Here is an 18,825-nt window from a genome sequence, read left to right as displayed (position 1 = left end):
AGATTAAAAAAAAAAAAAAGGTCAGTGGCTCTGGAGAACTGGAACAATTATAAAATAAAACAAGATTAATTATCCCATCAGTATATTAATGAATAACAAATGCATTAGTAAAACCTTTGTAACAATTAAATTAAAGCAGGGGTCGGCAGCCTTTTGAACATAGAGTGCCAAGTCTAATTAATGCCTTTTCTTTTACTACCTTGCGTGCCAGGTGTTATTTTTTCCCACATTATAAAGCGTATGTCCTATGGAAATTGAGATCATAATCATAGACATAGACTCATAGAGTATGTAGTGACCATTATAACTAAAGTAAAGTGTATTTTCCTGCACATGTATAACATAAATGTTACCTTTTTGTAGCAATTAGCATTCCTTGTAACTAAAAATATATTATTTTTTTTATTTTAAATTTATACTCACAATATTAATGCGATCCTTGCCCTTGCTTCCCTTTGGCCAAAGTTGAAATTTCAGGTGAGTATCTGGACACCTTGAGCTTCACACAACCGTCAGAATGATCCGTTGTAAGCTTGCTGCGATGGGGGTTGAGGATGCGCCTCATGTGTGAAAATATCTGCTCACATTGATATGTAGATCCAAATGCTCATAGCAATGCAAAAGCTACCTTCTTCATGCAATTTAATTTATCAGGCAGTGAGGTCCAGGAACTTAATATGGAGGCTGCATGATCATTCGTACTAGTCTCCAATATTTCTCGAAGATCTTTAAATTTAGCTGACCACAATGATGAGGCCTGAAGGTCAATCAACTGCATTTCCAACTCCTCAGTTTCCATCCACTCAAAGAGAGACTCGTCCAACTCACTGTCTTTAAAGGTGTCTGGTCTGATTAAAAACGAAAACACTGGGCCAGTGTGTTGGAAATCTTGAAATCTGATTGAGGACTCAGACTTTAATTCTTGCATGTACACCTGAAGATCAGTAGTGTTGACAGGATGAATTGCAGACAAGTTCTTCAAGTTTTTGAAGTAACGGAAAGAACCAGTTTTGATATCTGATGAGTAAACTGCAAGCTTTGCAACAAATGCCTTCCAAATATCATACAAATCCATCACTGTTTTTCCTGCACCTTGCAAGATAAGATTGAGGTCGTTTAGATGTTTGGTGATGTCTGAGAGAAACATAAGTTTCACAGTCCAGTCTCTGTCCTCCAGCTCAGGATAGTCTTGGCCTTTTTCTGATAAAAAAAAATCTTCATTTCATCAAAGCATTCCACAAACCTCTCCAATACCTTCCCACAGCTTAACCACCTAACACTGCTGTGCAAGGGTATATCTTTGTAAGCACTGTCCGCCTCTTCAAGGAAAGCTTGAAACTGCCTGTGCGTAAGAGAAGAGTGTGCAACAAGAAAATTCACTACTTTGGTAACAGTAGCATCACTTTGTTGAGATCCGAGCTCCAGATCTTGGCACATAAATTTTCTTGATGAATTATGCAGTGCAATTTCAGAATGGGGTGTCCAATTTTATCCTCAACCATCTTAGTAAAACCCTTGTTTTTTCCTACCATGGCAGGGGCACCATCCGTTGTAACTGCAAAAATCTTTCTTATGTAAACCCCTCTGTCCTCAAAATGATCAGTGAATGTCTTCAGTATGTCCTCTCCCTTGGTAGGGCCACACATAGGTTTAAGACAGCACAGCTCCTCGTGTATCTCTGTGTCACTATACCTGGCAAAAACAGCCAAGCAGGAATGTCATTTATATCCACGCTTTCATCCAGGGCCACACTGAACACAGGTGTAGTTGTTAAAGCAACAGTTTGTTGCTCACTTACATTAGCAGCCATTTCAGAAATACGTCTCTCCACGGTCCTAGCTGAGACAGTCATGTCTTTTATCCTTGAGATGATCATGTGTTTGTTTGATATGCCATCAAATAACACCTCAGAGCACTCTAGGAAAGCTGCTTTTATAAAATCTCCATCAGTAAAAGGCTTTCCATGCTTGGAAATACACAGAGCTTGTTTGTAACTGGCCTCAGTTGCATTGTTTTTGTTAACACTTAAACACATTACTTTGTTTCTCATAGCGCGATACTGCTTTCTTAATCGCTGCAGCCTTGTCTGTACTGTCCTTGAAAGTCTTCTCGTGTCTTGTTTCAAAGTGTCTTTTAACACTCGATGTGCGGCACACGACATTCTCGCAGCAGAGAGCACACACAGCACGATCATTCTGCTGAATAAATCCAAAGTCATTTGTCCATGATGACTGAAATGATCGGACATCAAGCTTGACTTTTTTCGCAGTAGCCATGGCGACAGTAACTAGAAAGAGTGTCACTCACGGCGGCTAAATAGTTACTGAAGCAGAAATAGCAACGTTGCCGCTGCGTGACTGATGCGTCAGCAGCGGCAACGTGTCTCGTACTCGTTTACATCTCGTTGTACTCACGTATTCCTCATCGCGGGTACGAAACATTTTCGTTTTAATTCAATGTATCATAGGAAAGAATGATTTAAAATCGTTCGAAAACTTAAACTGTGATAAAAGTAAGGATGTACTCTCTCTCTCTCTCTCTCTCTCTCTCTCTCTCTCTCTCTCTCTCTCTCTCTCTCTCTCTCTCTCTCTCTCTCTCTCTCATTATTCTGTTTTTTAGCTTTTTCTTTGCTTCTTCGAATCACGTGGCGTGCCATAGGCAAGCACTCTGCGTGCCGAGTCTGGCACGCGTGCCAAAGGTTGCCGACCCCTGAATTAAAGTTTTTATTGACATTGCAGCATGTCGAGGGTGAAAGGCTATTCTAATATTGGTGTTACTTTCTTTCAGGTGTGGCCAGGTGTTGCAACCCTCCAATAAGCACCTGTACCAATCTGGATAGAGATGTGTAGTTCACAGTGTAAGGACAATCCAGTTGTCAGTCAAACATCTGGCACTGTTGCCCAAAAGAGCTGACAAACACCGAGCCAAGTTTTTTTTTTCTTTACACTGGCCTATAGCGTTGGTAGGTTTTCTTCAGGGGACTGGTGGTCGACCCAAGCCCGTCATGGCGCAGGCAAGTGTTTATAGCAGCACCATTTCTTCTTGGCTCATGCTGCCCGCCGGAGCTCATTCTTGATTCACTTGGACAGTTCCTCTAGAGTTGGGGTTGATAGGTGATCTTCAGGACAGCACGTGGGTAGCCTTATGCCACTTGGCAATGACTGAAAAATCCCAGGTGGTAGCAGAAGATTTGAACCCGCATTGTCCAGAACATGGTGAACGCAGGACCTGCACACTAACCATTCAGCCACTGCCTCTCTGTTCCAACATGAGTAAAAAATGAGAGGCCAGAAGAGAGTGGTTGATTTCAAATGGAGAAGCGTCTCGATAGGCTGGAGGAAATAGATGAAGGAAGGCTGCCCTGGAGTTAACCTGCATAAGGAATTAGGATAGTATAGAGACGAGTAGAACGTTATGTGAAGAGGGACCACAGCAGAGGTGGAGGCATGCAGTTAGCAAGCTTAGAAGGGCAATCATCATGAAAATGTCTGTAGAAGACAGAGGGACAACATTGCAGCAGAGTTTGCTATAGAAGAAGAGAGTTTAGGTTTGACTCCATAGAGTCCAAAACAGCTATGTGAGTGAAGCCCCTCCTATATGAAATGCGCTCTCCATACGAGGACAGACAAGGCCCCTGGATATCATTTGTGAGGGGTAAAAAACTGAAAGACTAATACAGAACACACAACTTCAAAGAAGTTGATTTAGGAAGAGGTGAGATGAAATTATGAGTTGAGGATAGACCAAATATGTTTATTGTTTAAGTGGACAGCCGAGTGTTGTCATAGAATAGGGAACAGATGTTCGGAATTCTATCCCTCTGTTTTTATCTCGTGTTTCCTTTCAAGCTGATCTATCTATGCTGTGGTAATCCTGCCACTGTCTTCCCCTAAGCCTATCAGCACTTGTATTCTGTACGACTATTTTATCTCCCTCTCTGAGGAAAAAGTCAATTTCTCCGCCTATCAACTCAACAAATTCCATCGTCTATTCCCTAGTCTTCGACCACACTCAGCGGTCCCCTTCCTCTACACTAAATATTCTGTCTATCCTTAACTCAAAACATTAACTGAAAACTTATTTCCTCTTTTGCTAAATCAGTGTCTTCGAGGTTATGCATTTGTATCGTTTTCACCAGTTCTATTCCCCCTCACACATGCTGTCCACATACAAGGGTCTTTTCTGTCCTCATATGGAGTATGACAGAAGTCTTAGACAAATGGTGGAAAATTCTGTAGGATCAAGGTCATGGGCACGAGAGGAAGTGACATCTTGGCATACATAGATGCAGCATCCAGCTTGGATTGAAAGCTAGGATGAAGATAGCAAGAGACATACATCACGGCAGCCACTAATACATAGGAATACATAGGAGGAACAGACACCAGAAGACCTATCGGTCTATGGCGAGGGTGTCTGTTTACTACCGCTACTACTAGTAATCTACGTGTGGTAGGACAGGACAGAAAAGATGAAGGGTCCTCCCCACCCACCTCTCCCTCCGGCAACGTGCCGGCAGGAAATAGTTAGAAGAGAACACCATGTACCTTTAAGGAGGAGAGGGAGATGGAAATTTTACAGTAAAGAGAGAAATAAGAGGAAATTACTACCCTTAACTTACACTACTGGTAACCTAAGCTGTGGGGGAAAATGACCTCATTTCATAAGAACATAAGAACACAGAAACACAAGGAGAATGGAAGAGGACGAGTGGCCTGCACAGGGCAGCCTCAGGATCCCCCCTAATACTCACGATGGGTGAGGTGTAGTTTCAGGGGCACAGGTGGAGGCTTGATCCTCGTTTTACCGGCGGTACTAGGCACGGCACCAGTAACCTGTCACCTTACTGCATCCACACCTCACTCCACCTGTCATGCGGACATTAACTGTTGCTTTACTCTATTGTTAACTTACGCTACTTGCAATCTAGGTTGTGGGGGAGAATAATATGAATTTAGGTTGACGTCTTGCTGCAATCTGTCTGAAAACATGCGAAGAAGGGTCAGTACAATCTTATATCTTTGAAGTACTTATCCAATGAAGACTTGAAGCTATTGATACTCTGTGCGCTAACTACTGATGGTGGGAGTCTATTCCAGTGATCGACGGCTCTATTATTGAAAAAACTTTTGCGCACCAATGTGTTACATCGATTTCCCTTTAACTTCATACCGTTGCTGCGTGTTATTGTGTTGGTGTCTCTCTGAAATAGACTATCTGGTTTAATGTTGTCGAATCCATTAAGGATTTTGAACACTTCAATTAAGTCCCCTCTCATCCTTCGCTTTTTTAGGGAAAACATATCTAAACGCTTTAAACGCTCGTCATATGGCAATTTTCGGAGCGCTGGAATTTGTTTGGTTGCTCGTCGCTGTATCTTTTCTAGCAAAACTTGATCTTTGATAAAGTTCGGTGACCAGAACTGAACGGTGTATTCTAGGTGTGGTCTTACAAATGCTAAATATAATCTCTTCATAAGTTCGGGTGATTTATAATCAAAGTTTCTTGATATTAATCCTAACATCATATTGGCTTTTTTACTCCCAGCAGAATATTGATCACTCATTTTAAGAGTGTTACTGATAATGACACCAAGATCTTTTCCTTGTTTTACCTCGCTGAGCTCATGTCCTTGAATCTGATATTTAAAGTTAGGATTTTTTTCACCTATGGGCATTACGTTACATTTATCTACGTTAAAACTCATTTGCCATTTTTCGCTCCAGTCGGCAAGTCTTATTAAGTCTGATTGAATCTTTTCGCAACTTTCATTGTTCATTACCGTACCTCCTAATTTGGTGTCGTCGGCGAATTTGGCTACTTTTGATAGAATATCAGTTTCTAAGTCGTTCACGTAAATAATGAATAGTGTTGGCCCCAGGACCGAACCTTGGGGCACGCCACTGGTGACGGGCTGCCAATCCGATGCTTCACCATTAAGAACTACACGCTGTTCTCTGTCGGTGAGCCAGTCATGAATCCACGCACATAGTTGGTCGTTAATACCGTGGGAACGCAGTTTAGAAATAAGTCTAACGTGAGGAACTTTATCAAACGCTTTCTGAAAATCTAGGTAAATTACGTCATATGGGCTTCGGGCGCCCCAACATGTATAAACATCGTTGAAAAAAGTTAATAGGTTGGTAAGGCAAGACCGATTACTACGAAATCCGTGCTGACTATCAGTTATCAAATCATTTGATTCAAGGAAAGTGATCATTTTATCCCTGATCATTTTTTCGAAGAGTTTAATTAGGACAGACGTAAGGCTGATCGGACGATAATTACTGGCTTGTTTTTTTTATCTCCTTTTTTAAAGATTGGGGTAATATTGGCTTTTTTCAACTCGAGAGGCACACTGGCCTGTGCTAATGACTTGTTGAATATTAATGTTATGGGTAATTCTAGCTGTTGACTACATTCTCTCAACACGCGAGGATATAAATTATCGGGGCCCGGAGATTTATTTGGATCTATTTTCTGCAGGTACGCACGCACTTCGCTGATATCAATTTCGGTCAATGCAAGCTTATGTTCTTCAGGGCCTTGAAAATTTTCTTCGGGGCTGGAATCGATGTCATGTTCTCTTTTGTAAACACGCTACTAAAGGTTGAATTTAGGACCGACGCCATGCCTTTATCATCACTAATCGTATTGCCATTTAAAAGTAGTGGGCCGATATTATTTTTAAGTTTTTTTGTTTCATGTAACTGAAAAATAACCTTGGATTTTTCTTGGGATCAAGTGATATTTTCATCTCATTTTCGCGTTTCTGTTTTCTGATTTTCCTTTCGCACTCTCTCTTGACATTGATGTAATTAGTATGATCCTGTGAATTATGTGACAGCTTATATTGCTTATACAGTTTTCTTTTTTCGACGATGATTTTTTGTAGGTAATTATTCATCCACAACGGTTTTTTATTATCAGTCCTTCGTGGCTTGAGTGGAATGAATTTATTTACACTCGCTGTGATTTGTGCAGTAAAACGATTATACATTTCTTGAACGCTGACGTTGTTGAGCAAATGAATCCAATTTACTGAAGCCAATTCTCTTTTTAGGTCCATAAAATTTGCTTTACTATAATTAGGTATTAAGAGTGAGTTTGCTCGTGCTTTTGTTTCAATATTTAAAACGCATCTGATTATGTTGTGGTCACTGGTTGCAAATGGCTCGCCTACCTCACACGCGGTTATGAGGTGGCTGTCGGTCGTGAAGACTAAATCCAGAATGTTATTTCCTCGCGTCGGCGCGGTAACTGTTTGATAAAGAAATGTATCTTGCGCAAAATTTAATAGTCTAGTTCCTTCCCTGTCGGCAGATAGTGCAGACCAGTTAACAGAGGGGTTATTGAAGTTGACCAGACTCTCTCACACTTCCTCGCTTCACACCATCACCACAATTACACTTTACAACCACCATCACTTGACTCTCCTGGCCTCTTTTTTTTTTTTTCGGGGCAGCATATAGAGGCCTTTTTATTTATATATTGTTTGTCTTTAGCCCTTCAGCTGCCTCCCTTGCTGTAAACAAACAACAACAAAAACAACATTATTCACAACAGCCGCCATCCCCATCACCATAACAATCAAAACAACCACCATTATCCAGGCCTACCACCACCACCACCACCACCACCATAGCCACCACCACCATCACCACCACCACCACCACCATAGCCACCACCACTACTAGCAACACCAACACCATCGTCCTTGTGCCTCCTAAGACGAATTCAAGTTACGTATCGTCTCTATATTAAAAAGAAGGGAACGCTATCTCGACCTTGTGTGATTAATGGCGGCTCGTGTTCCTGTCAGAGTTTTGTTTTTATAGAGATGTTGCGATTTGCTAAGCTAATGGTTGTGTCGTGACGCTTAGTTAAGAAAAAAATCCCTTCTCGCTTCTCCTGCTGTATCCTAACCTTCGCTCAGTGGGGGGATGGGTCTGTACAACTCCCTTCTGATTATATAAGATGTGTCGGCGACCTTCGTTCCGTGGTGTGGTGTGGTTAACCAGCATACGTTTCTGTCTCTCTCCAATATCCAATCGTCCACCGCGCGGTTTTTAGGTGGGTCAAAACAGCTTCCATCCTGATTAGCACGTTCATAAATCAGCCTCCTCCCTGCCCATGTTTCGTAGCGTTAAAGAGAAGGGCGATGAGTAAGATGACTTCCACGAGATGATATCACATACGGAATTTATCATGTGTCTGTGTTAACTACCAGGATGCGTCGTAGCCTCTTTCGACACTCATTGGAATGTGGAAGAGGAAAATAAAAGAGAGAAGAAAAAATTCTCAGCGTGCCATAGCGAAATAGCAGCAATGTGTTAGGCCACGCACTCCTCGGAGGAATGGCGCACAGTTAACCCTTTATCTCCTAAGATGACCAAATGGTTACTAAAAATAAGCCCATTTTTTCTCCACGCTGGCAACAGCACCTTTACAGGAAACAGGCTCAAACAGGTTTCAACGTGAGTGTGAGACACCCCTCTTACATATAATGCGGTGAACTCAGTTTCAGATCTGCAGTCATAGGGTGTGGACGCTTTTGAAGACAACTATATTCATTTTGGTTTGGGTTACAATGTCTGCTGCAAAAAGGTGAGCCTTGAAAATAGTGATTGCCTTTTTCAAATGCAATTCTTTTCTGGCATATTATAAGGATATATATGAGTGATTTAGTACCAAAGTGCCACTTGAAATTTTTCATTATTGTTGTAGATATTGAACTTGTCATTTTTGGATACCATATGGTTACCTTAGGAGTACGTGTGCACAATTATTGTTGTTCATGAGTCTGTGTGATTTCAGTTACATCATTATTGATATATGTTTTTTTTTTTATGTTTCAGAAAAAAAATTCTGACTGTCAATGAAGCCTTAGATCTTTTAGAAGAGTTGGATGATGTCAAAGACTTGTACATCGAGCCCCCAGATGTAAGCAACCTGACTGATGAAGATTCTGGTCCCGAGGATGAAGGCACCGTCTTTCACCCAGAAAGCCTATCCGGAAACCAATTATTAGCCCCTGCTGAATTCCGAGCTTCTCGTCGTGAAGAAGATGAAGAAGAAGAGGAAGATGAAGAATCTCTTGTAGAACAGAATGAAACAAGAAAGAAACCTACAAGGAAGAAGCGTAAAGTGTCAGAGACTTCTGCAAAGATAAAGTGGGGGAAGAATAAGGGAACAGCGGCTCAAGCAGGTTTTTTCCCTGAAGTAAATTGCACTAAGTATAGAGACTTTAACTTTGTAGAACTTTTTGAGCTCTTCTTTGACGAAGAAATCCTTGCACACATGAAAGAACAAGTGACAAAATACTGTTTGATGAAAAATTGGCCTGATATATGTGTATCCATAAATGAACTAAAGGTTTTTCTGCCATTTTGATAGTTTCTGGCTACAACTCATTGCCTAGCCAATCTATGTATTGGTCATATGACCCTGATCTACACAACAAAGCTATATGTGATGCAATGCGTCGGGACAGATTTGATTCCATCAAGAAATGCCTTCATTTCAACGCCAGTACCGATCAAGACAAAAATTATAAATACACCAAACTACGCCCTCTGATCACTCATCTCCAAGAGAAATTTATGGAACACTTCATCCCTTCACAGTGTATATCACATGATGAGGCAATGGTGAAATATTTTGGGAAACATGGGTGTAAACAGTCCATTCGCAACAAACCTATTCGTTTTGGCTATAAAATATGGTGCCAAAACACTACCTCTGGCTACCTGCATGCCTTTGATCCATACCAAGGCAAGACTTACAAAGGGGATGAAAACATGGAAAGTGACCTTGGAAAAGCTGCCTCTACTGTTATGCATCTCATTGGGGGGTACAGTGATAGTGCAAAAGTTCTGCCATACCATTTCTTTTTTGACAACTTTTTCACTACTGTTCCACTGTTAGCAGAGTTAGCCAAGAGAGGCTATGATGGAACAGGAACCATTAAAAGTAATAGGTTAGATAAAACCTGCCCTCTACCCAGTGTTGCTCAAATAGATAAGAAAGAAAGGGGAGCTGTTTCATCGGTGTCAGGAAAAGTACATTCAAAGGAAATAAAAGTAACAAGATGGAAAGATAATGCAGTCGTAACTGTATGTTCTACACTCCATGGTGAAAATCCTACAGGAAAAGCGAAAAGGTGGTCAAAGAAAGACAATAAGCATGTACAAATAGATATTCCTAAAGCTGTTCAGGTTTACAACAGCAACATGGGTGGGACGGATAGGATGGATCAGAATATCAATGCGTATCGCATTGGTATTCGAGGAAAAAAGTGGTGGTGGTGTCTTTTCACATGGATGGTAGATGCTGCTATTCACAATGCTTGGCAAATAGCTCGAAGCAGAGGAACAAACATTGACCAGTTGATGTTTAGGCGAGAGGTAGCCATGGCCTACTTATTCATGTATAAAGTAGAGCCAAAAGCCCCCGGGAGAAGGAAGCTTTTTGTACCTGGTGTTGAAGAAATGAGATATGACAACTTGGGACACTTTGTACAACCACTTCAGGGTCATGCAAGAAGGAAGTGCATGGGTGAGAACTGTAAATCTGTAGTGCGTACAGAGTGTTGCAAATGTGATGTCGGATTATGTATTCCATGTTTTGCTTCTTACCACAAGCGTAAATAAGATACACATGTGAATGTATGTTAGTTTCAGTAGTTCCAACAATTTGGAATGTCATTTTCGTAGAAGAGACAATTTTCGTTTATGTTATCTTTAAGTATACGTCAGAAAATGGTTTGTTTTTTGTTGCCAATAAAGCAGTGTTTACGGAATATGGAGTTTTTTGTATCCATTTTCTCCTTAGGTAACCATATGGTCACCATATATATCTCAGCATTCGGTATATTATTTTCACTTTAGGGGCCATTCTGATCATTTTTACATTCAATAGAATAATACTATGAAGGTTAAAACTAAATTTGAAAAAATATTTTTTTCAGGAGGTAAAGGGTTCCCCGCTGACCAAACACTTCCAGGATAATAAAGATGTCCAAGTCCACTCTTAGCCTCATTATTATTACAGGAGGCGAGGCAGGTAGAGAGGGAGGAGTGAGGACGCTATAAGATACCTGTTCATCAGCCCCCAGACACCTCAAACGCCGGGAGAGTGATAATGAAGATGAAAGTGATGAAAGAGGAGAAGAAGGACCAGAGAAATGAACAAGAGAAATGTAGGGCCAGAGTGGTAGGGTAATAAACATCTTAAAATACAACAAGCACACAAAGGAAAAATGAGTGTGATTAGTTTTCTTCCTTTTTTTCTTCCAGTTTTTCATCCTTTTCTTTTCCTCCAGTTCCTTCTTTACTTCCTCTTTGTCATTTTATTAATTTTCCTGACCCTTTTCCTCCTTTTTTCCCCTTTTTTCTTCACTTCCTCTGTCTCCTTTTCTTCCAATTCCTAACCCCTTTCCTTCTCTTTCTCCTCTTCTTTTTCTTTACCTCCATCCTCCTCTTCCTCTTCCTCCTCCTTCTCCTCCTCTTCATCTTCCTCCTCCTTCTCCTCCTCCCTTCTGGATATGTAAAGGGAACAATGAGGAGAAGACGAAGCAGATTCCCTTTGTCTAACTGTCCTCCTCCTCCTTCTCCTCCTCCTCCTCCTCCTCCTCCTCCTCCAATGATAGAAGGACTTGGAGAAATGGAGAGAGTGGAGGAATTCGTGGTAGAAGTGTTGACAGTAGTGGAGAGAGAGAAGAGAGAGAGAGAGAGAGGTAGTGGTGATTGTTAATGATGATGGTGGTGGTGGTGGGGGTGGAATGGAGGGGGGGGAGGAATAGATGGGTAGAAAGGGATATAGGGAGAGGATGGATAGATAAAAGAAGGTAGATGTAGATAGAGAGATGGCAAGGGAAGGAACTCAGTAGAAAAAGAGAAGAGTAAGAAGAAGTAGATAGATAAAGAGGAGGTAGTGGAAGAAGAAGAGGTCCCGTAGGTAAAAAAAAAAAAAAAAAGTGGGTGGAAGGGTGGAAGTGGAAGGTCAGGAAAATGAATAAAATAAGAAAGAGGAAGTAAAGAAAAAGGAACTGGAGGAAAAGAAAAAGGGAAGAAAAGGATGAAGAACTGGAAGAAAAAGAGGAAGAAAGAGAAGGAATGGGAAAAGGAGAGGAGAAAATGGAAGAACAAAAGGACGAAGCGAAGGGGAAATCAAAGGGAAAAGGAGGTGGTAGGAAGGGAGGAGAGGAAGTGGATAGTAGAGAGAAGAGATTGAAAATAGACAAGGAAAGAAGAAGAATGGGTGAAATCAAAGAGGCAAACAGAGGTAACATTACAACACACAAGGACGAAGACAACGAAGAAGACATTTAACTTGAGAACGAACAGAACGAACGGAGAACGGACGAACAGGAGGAAAGGAGGTCGCGAAGGAGGTGCAGCAGAAGGGAGGGAGGGAGGGAGGGAGGGAAGGATGAGTTAGGTGCAGGGCCCAAGGAGACACATGTGGATATAAAGGAAGACACAAATCCCTCGTTACCCAAGTCTGATATTAAATTGCCGGTGACGAACGGGCGAAGGGAGAGGACAAGGGAGGATAAGAAGGAGAATAAAAGGGAGAATAGAGAATAGAAGGGAGAATAGAAGGGCGAATATAAGGGAAAATAAAAGGAGAATGCAAGGGAGGGAGACAAAGAAGAGAAGGGAGAATAAACGAAGAAAAAGGGGTTACAATGCGAGTACAAGAAATAATACAAAGGGAGAAGACAAGGTAGGGAATACGAAGGGAGAATACAAAGAATACAAGGGAGAGAATACAAGGGAGAGAGAAATACAAGCGAGAGAGAAACACAGTCACAAGCCATCTACCCATTCCCATTTCTCCTCTTATTGCCACCCTAAGCAAATATGACTTCTACTACTATTACTACTACTACTACTGTTACTACGACTGCCCCAGCTTCCTCTCATCCGCGGTTTGCTCGAGGGTGAAGTGGCTGGAGGGAAATTAACTGCAGAGCGTCAGGGTCGAGAGAGAGAGAGAGAGAGAGAGAGAGAAAGTGCGGCGGAGTGGAAAAACTTAGGCGGCATTTCCGATACCCTACGCCCCAGTCCACCCAGCAGTGAATGGGTACCAGGTATTAGTCCCGTCTACTTGGGTCTAATTCCTTCCCCCTCCTGTCTCTCTCCGGCATATGACATGTGCACAGATGTTGCGCCGACTAAAAGAAACTTTCCAACGTTTCATCTCTGTACCGCGCAGCAACACCCATAACATGCAAACAAGGGTGTGTGCTCCGGGGAAGGGGGGGGGGGGGGTGAGTGCTCAGCATCTCGCAGCCTCTCTAACCTGTAACCCACTCACGTACGCGAGCTGATAGCATCGAAGTGAGTATAAAATCATAATGCCTCTGATATACTTGTACCTACATTGTGTATCAGCCTACGGCGTGGCATCATGAGGGAGTGACGAGCGAGGGGTGGAGCGACTCGCTGCTTCACGCGGTCGAACTGTTCATTGCGAAACATTCAGACGGTGAGCACTGAGGGTCACCGTTGCCAGATTGCTGTACTTAGAGCATCGTGCTTACTGATTTTTGACACTTGACGATCCCCAAAAGACATCAGGAATTAACGATTGTAACGATAACTATAAATGAGTCTCGTTATTTGGGTGTAGGGGACAGTTTTTGGAACGGAAGTCGGTATAAAGAAGAGGCTGAGTAAGGCAATCTGGCAACGCTGCTGAGGGCTCCCTAGCGTCAGAAAGAGAATGTCAGGAATTGTTTCTAGCAAATTCTTGAACTGAATATGAAAGCAGTATTGTAGGAAAATAAAAATACACCAGCAATACTTGTGTGGCAAGCAATTCCCGGGCGTGGCGTGTCAAAAATTACATCTCGACAACGCTGACGGCTGACCACTGTGGGAAAACGGCGGAGAATCTGTGACGTAGAGAGATCCTCGTGCATCTCAGGGCGGCGCGCGTCGGCCAAGCGGCGGGATGTGTATGTGACCTTGTGCGCGTGTGTGCCCGGCGGCGGTGGCGAGGCGTGTTTTATGAGGTGATTGTGTGTGCCCGGCGGCGGTGGCGAGGCGTGTTTTATGAGGTGATTGTGTGTGCCCGGCGGCGGTGGCGAGGTGTGTTTTATGAGGTGATTGTGTGTGCCCGGCGGCGGTGGCGAGGCGTGTTTTATGAGGTGATTGTGTGTGCCCGGCGGCGGTGGCGAGGCGTGTTTTATGAGGTGATTGTGTGTGCCCGGCGGCGGTGGCGAGGCGTGTATTATGAGGTGATTGTGTGCCCGGTGGCGGTGGCGAGGCGTGTATTATGAGGTGATTGTGTGCCCGGCGGCGGTGGCGAGGCGTGTATTATGAGGTGATTGTGTGTGCCCGGCGGCGGTGGCGAGGCGTGTTTTATGAGGTGATTGTGTGTGCCCGGCGGCGGTGGCGAGGCGTGTATTATGAGGTGATTGTGTGTGCCCGGCGGCGGTGGCGAGGCGTGTTTTATGAGGCAATTGTGTGTGCCCGGCGGCGGTGGCGAGGCGTGTATTATGAGATGATTGTGTGTGCCCGGCGGCGGTGGCGAGGCGTGCATTTCGAGGTGATTGTGTGTGCCCGACGGCGTTGCGTGTATCGTGTTGCGGTCATTGAGAGGGTGGAGGAGGCCCCGTCGCTACGATGAAGGTGAGTGCCAGTGCCAGGGAGTCATGCTGTGGTGTTCTTGAGAGTTGGAACGCGGCAAAAGGCTCATTTTATACAATACAGATAGTGGAAACCGGCGGGGGAGTGCATGTGCCCTACTTTATTTTTTTAATTTTTTTTACAACAAAGGAGACAGCCCCCTCCCTCTCCCGTGCCCTCCCTAGCCCCCCCTCGTGTCCTGTGACCATAGTTCCTTTAAATACTGATGTTGCAAGTTAACCACCGCGGTAGTGCATGAAAGGTGAAACGTTGAGTAATATGGTGCAAGGAGGTTCCGCTGCGGTGATTGGTTAGCCGGCAACCCGTGACGTCATCAGTTTCCCCGGTGATGTTGCTGTCGTTCTGCGCGCGCGTGGACTGGGCGGTGTGTGTGTGTGTGTGTGTGTGTGTGTGTGTGTGTGTTATCACCCTTAAATACTGCTACGGAATTAGTGAGCATAGGGACCGTGGATGGTGGGAGGGAGCGAGTAATGAAGAGTGGCCAGGAAGGAGTGAGGGAGGGAGGGAAGGAGGGGAGGGGAAGGGATAGGGCTGATAGGTGAGGGAGGAGGGAGGCGGGGTGGGGTGGAGAGGGAAGGGAAGGGAGGAGGGGGTGGTAGAGAGGGAATGGAGGAGGCAGAGACGGAAGGGGGTAAGGCAAGGCTTTGTATGTCTTTGAATTATTTATATTTACTTGTATTTTCCTTCCCCTTCATTGACGCGTGGTTGCTGACGTTGCCTAACATGTTATCATTCTTCTTCCTTCATTGAAATATTACGCTAATTTGATAAGGTAAAAAAAAAAAAAAAAAATGATTCTCTCTCTCTCTCTCTCTCTCTCTCTCTCTCGGTCCTTCCTTCCAATGAAATATACGCTAGCTTGATACGGTAAAAAAAACAAAAAACGATTCTCTCTCTCTCTCTCTCTCTCTCTCTCTCTCTCTCTCTCTCTCTCTCTCTCTCGGCAAGTGAAAATGTTACGAATTAGTGGATCAAATTAACTGTTCAAATCCTTCTCCCCAGTATTCTCCCCCACCTCCCCTCTCTTCTCCACCTGCCTGTTTCCCTCCTTCCCCGGACTCGTATCTCCTCCCCTACCCATCACAACCCACCCACTGCCCCTTCCCCGCCACCAACAACCAACTCCCCGCACCAAACCCCCCAACCACCCACTCATTACCCCAGTTACTCTCATCCTCCCGCCCAAACCTCCTCCCTCCCATCACCCTCTCCTTCCCTTGTTTGCCTGCTCTTATTGTCTCCCCGTCTCCCTGGTTTGTTTCACGGCTCTCTGGGTCATATTCATAAACATTTCGCCTCCCAAGCACACTTATTTGACAAGGCCGCTCGTAGGAGTTTGGGGCATTTCCAGGGGTAGTTTTATGACCCTGGTGGTAGTCTGACCCTTCTTCTGTACCATGAACCTAAAAAAACACCCATTAGAACCCGATTGATCTTTTTCAAACGGCGGCGTGGGGTGTGAGGAAGGGCATGTTGAAGTGATTGATTTAAATAAGTCCGTCTTTCTTCGTTTTCTTTAAGTCCCTGTTTCTACATTCTCTCGTTTGGCTCCAAGCAGTGTCACGCATAAACCACGTCTCTGCCGTCTCCTCCTACAAACCTGCGTATGACTTGACTTGGTGTATATAGACTTAGTTAGTTAGTGCCAAAAGTAGTCAGCGCAAAACGAGCAACGGGTTTAAAGATCGCGTTGGCCGTCACTTCAAGGCAACAGGAGGAATTAATTAAACATTCTCGCACGTACGTTAAGTGGATGTTTAAATCTTTTCTGCAAGGTATTGAAGCCCCTGACGACTAAGTTAATTAAATCACTCAAGCAGGCAGCCTCGTTATGCGCCATCAGTCCTTCCATTGCCGGGTCTTCCGTGTTTCCTCCTCCTCCTCCTCCTCCTCCTTCTGTACCTGACAGTGTCGCCCAGTCGATATGGGGGAGGTTAAAGTCTCCTAATATCAGTGAGTCGCTGTTATTAAGTGACTGCCTTAAGACGCTGTACATTTCAAGGTCGTCATCGAGTGATTGCCCGGGAGGTCTGTAGGTGACAGATATATTTAAGTTGACTTTTGCAATGTTTACTCGCACGCACAAATGTTCAACGTTACTGTTTTGTCAGTGGGTTGCAAATAGCTTTTGACATAAAGGGCGACGCCACCGCCTCTACGGTTTACACGATCTTTGTTGAAGAGTCTGTAGCCATCTATGTTGTATTCGGAACTTAAATCAATATTTGTGGTGTCGATAAATATTTCGGTTATAGCAATTATGTCAAAATTTTCTGTTAAAGCAAGACATCTCAGTTCATCAAATTTGTTTTAGAGCTATTGATTGAATGAAACTGGATTTTAAGTTATCTAGAGGCTTGGTAATAGAGGTGGTGGTACTTCAGGGATCACGGTTTAGGGCTACGCATTGAAAATTGGATTTTTTAGGTTATCTAGAGGCTGATGTAGAGGTGGTGGTACTTGCGGGATCCAAATTTACAGGTTTGTTGTGATGCACGGCGTCTATTTACACGGGCGGGGTGGAGGGACGTGGCCGTGACTCGTTTTTTGTTCGGATGACACGCACTGCTTCGTTGAGGAGCCTTCCGAGAGAGAGAGAGAGAGAGAGAGAGAGAGAGAGAGAGAGAGAGAGAGAGAGAGAGAGGAAGGTAGGGCAAGTGGAGAGAGAGAGAGAGAGCAAGTCAAAATGAGAGAGAGAGAGAGAGAGAGAGAGAGAGAGAGAGAGAGAGAGAGAGAGAGAGAGAGAGAAATAATAAAAGACGGAAGACGGACCAGAGAATATGAAACAGGGAAGCGGGGTTAGACTTATGAAATAGGGAGAGGAGGTCAGAGGCAGGAGGAAGAGGAGGAGGGAGAGGAGGGAGAAGAAGAAATAGAGGAGGAAGAGAAGAATGTTGGAAATCAAGGAAACAGAGAAAGTGGAATGTCTAAGATGACGAAATATAGAGGAAAGAAACTGCGAAAAGGGACAAAATGAATAAGGAACTGGAGAGAAGTGAAAGGAGGAGAAAGAAGGAGATGAGATGAGAAGGAGGAGAGAGAGAAGGGGAGTGAGTGGGAGAAGGAAAGGCAAAGGAAATGAAAAAAGAGAGGCCAGAAAAGAGATTGAGGAAGGAGAGGGTGGTAAAGGAAGAAGGGAGAGGGGGAGGGAACAGGGTGACAGAGGGAGAAGGGGAAGGAAGGGGGAGGGAAATGGAAGCGGAGGGGAAGGAAGGGAAGCCGAAGAGGATGAAACAGTGATGAAACGTCAACGGGAATGAAACGCGACTCGCTCAGGTTCGGGTCCCTGATATTTCTCTTTCCGAAAAATGTTAACCTTCTCACTTCTCCCTTTGCTCTCCTTCCCTCACCCTTCCATTTCCCTCTCCTCCTCCTCCTCCTCCTCCTCCTCCTCCTCCTCCTTTTTCTGTTGTCCTTGGCCTCATGACCTTCCATTCTTTTCAGTTTCTGTGTTTTATATTCGTCTTACCTCCTCCTCCTCCTCTTCCCCTTCTCCTCTTCCTTCTCCTCCTCCTCCTCCTTTTCCCCCTTTTCTTCTTCCTCTTCCTTCTACGAACAAATGCATTCTCTCAGTCATCTATCTTTGTGGAAATTTAGCCGACATTGCAAAGTTGTAGGAAATGGCTGCGTAAAGATGTATGCAATGAGAGAGAGAGAGAGAGAGAGAGAGAGAGAGAGAGAGAGAGAGAGAGAGAGAGAGAGAGAGAGAGAGAGAGAGAGAGAGAGAGAGAGAGAGAGAGAGAGAGAGAGAGAGAGAGAGAGCGGAAGCCAGAAGAAATTATTTATGTGGCCGTAAAGAAGACACAAATATGCTGGAAGAAAGAATTTGCAAAGGCGAAGGAAGGTAAATGTTTGGAAGATTCCAGTCCAAACACACACACACACACACACACACACACACACACACACACACACACACACACACACACACAGATAGAGGGAGAAAGATCTTTGTTAATATAAATCTTTCTCGTTTAATATTTAGTTTCCTATTACAAGACGGATTCTATTAGTGACTGACGGTGTTTAGAGTTTTTACTGGAGGCGTTTGATGTTTTTATCCTATTTGAAATCAGTAAAAAAGAGAAAAAGGGAAATAATGTAAATCCAGGCATTATCTATAACTGTAGAGGGACAGAAAAAGAGCTTCATGGATTAAGCGGCA

This window comes from Eriocheir sinensis, unplaced genomic scaffold (genome assembly GCF_024679095.1).
Source record: "Eriocheir sinensis breed Jianghai 21 unplaced genomic scaffold, ASM2467909v1 Scaffold751, whole genome shotgun sequence".
NCBI lineage: Eukaryota > Metazoa > Arthropoda > Malacostraca > Decapoda > Varunidae > Eriocheir > Eriocheir sinensis.
This window is presented reverse-complemented; position numbering follows the sequence as displayed.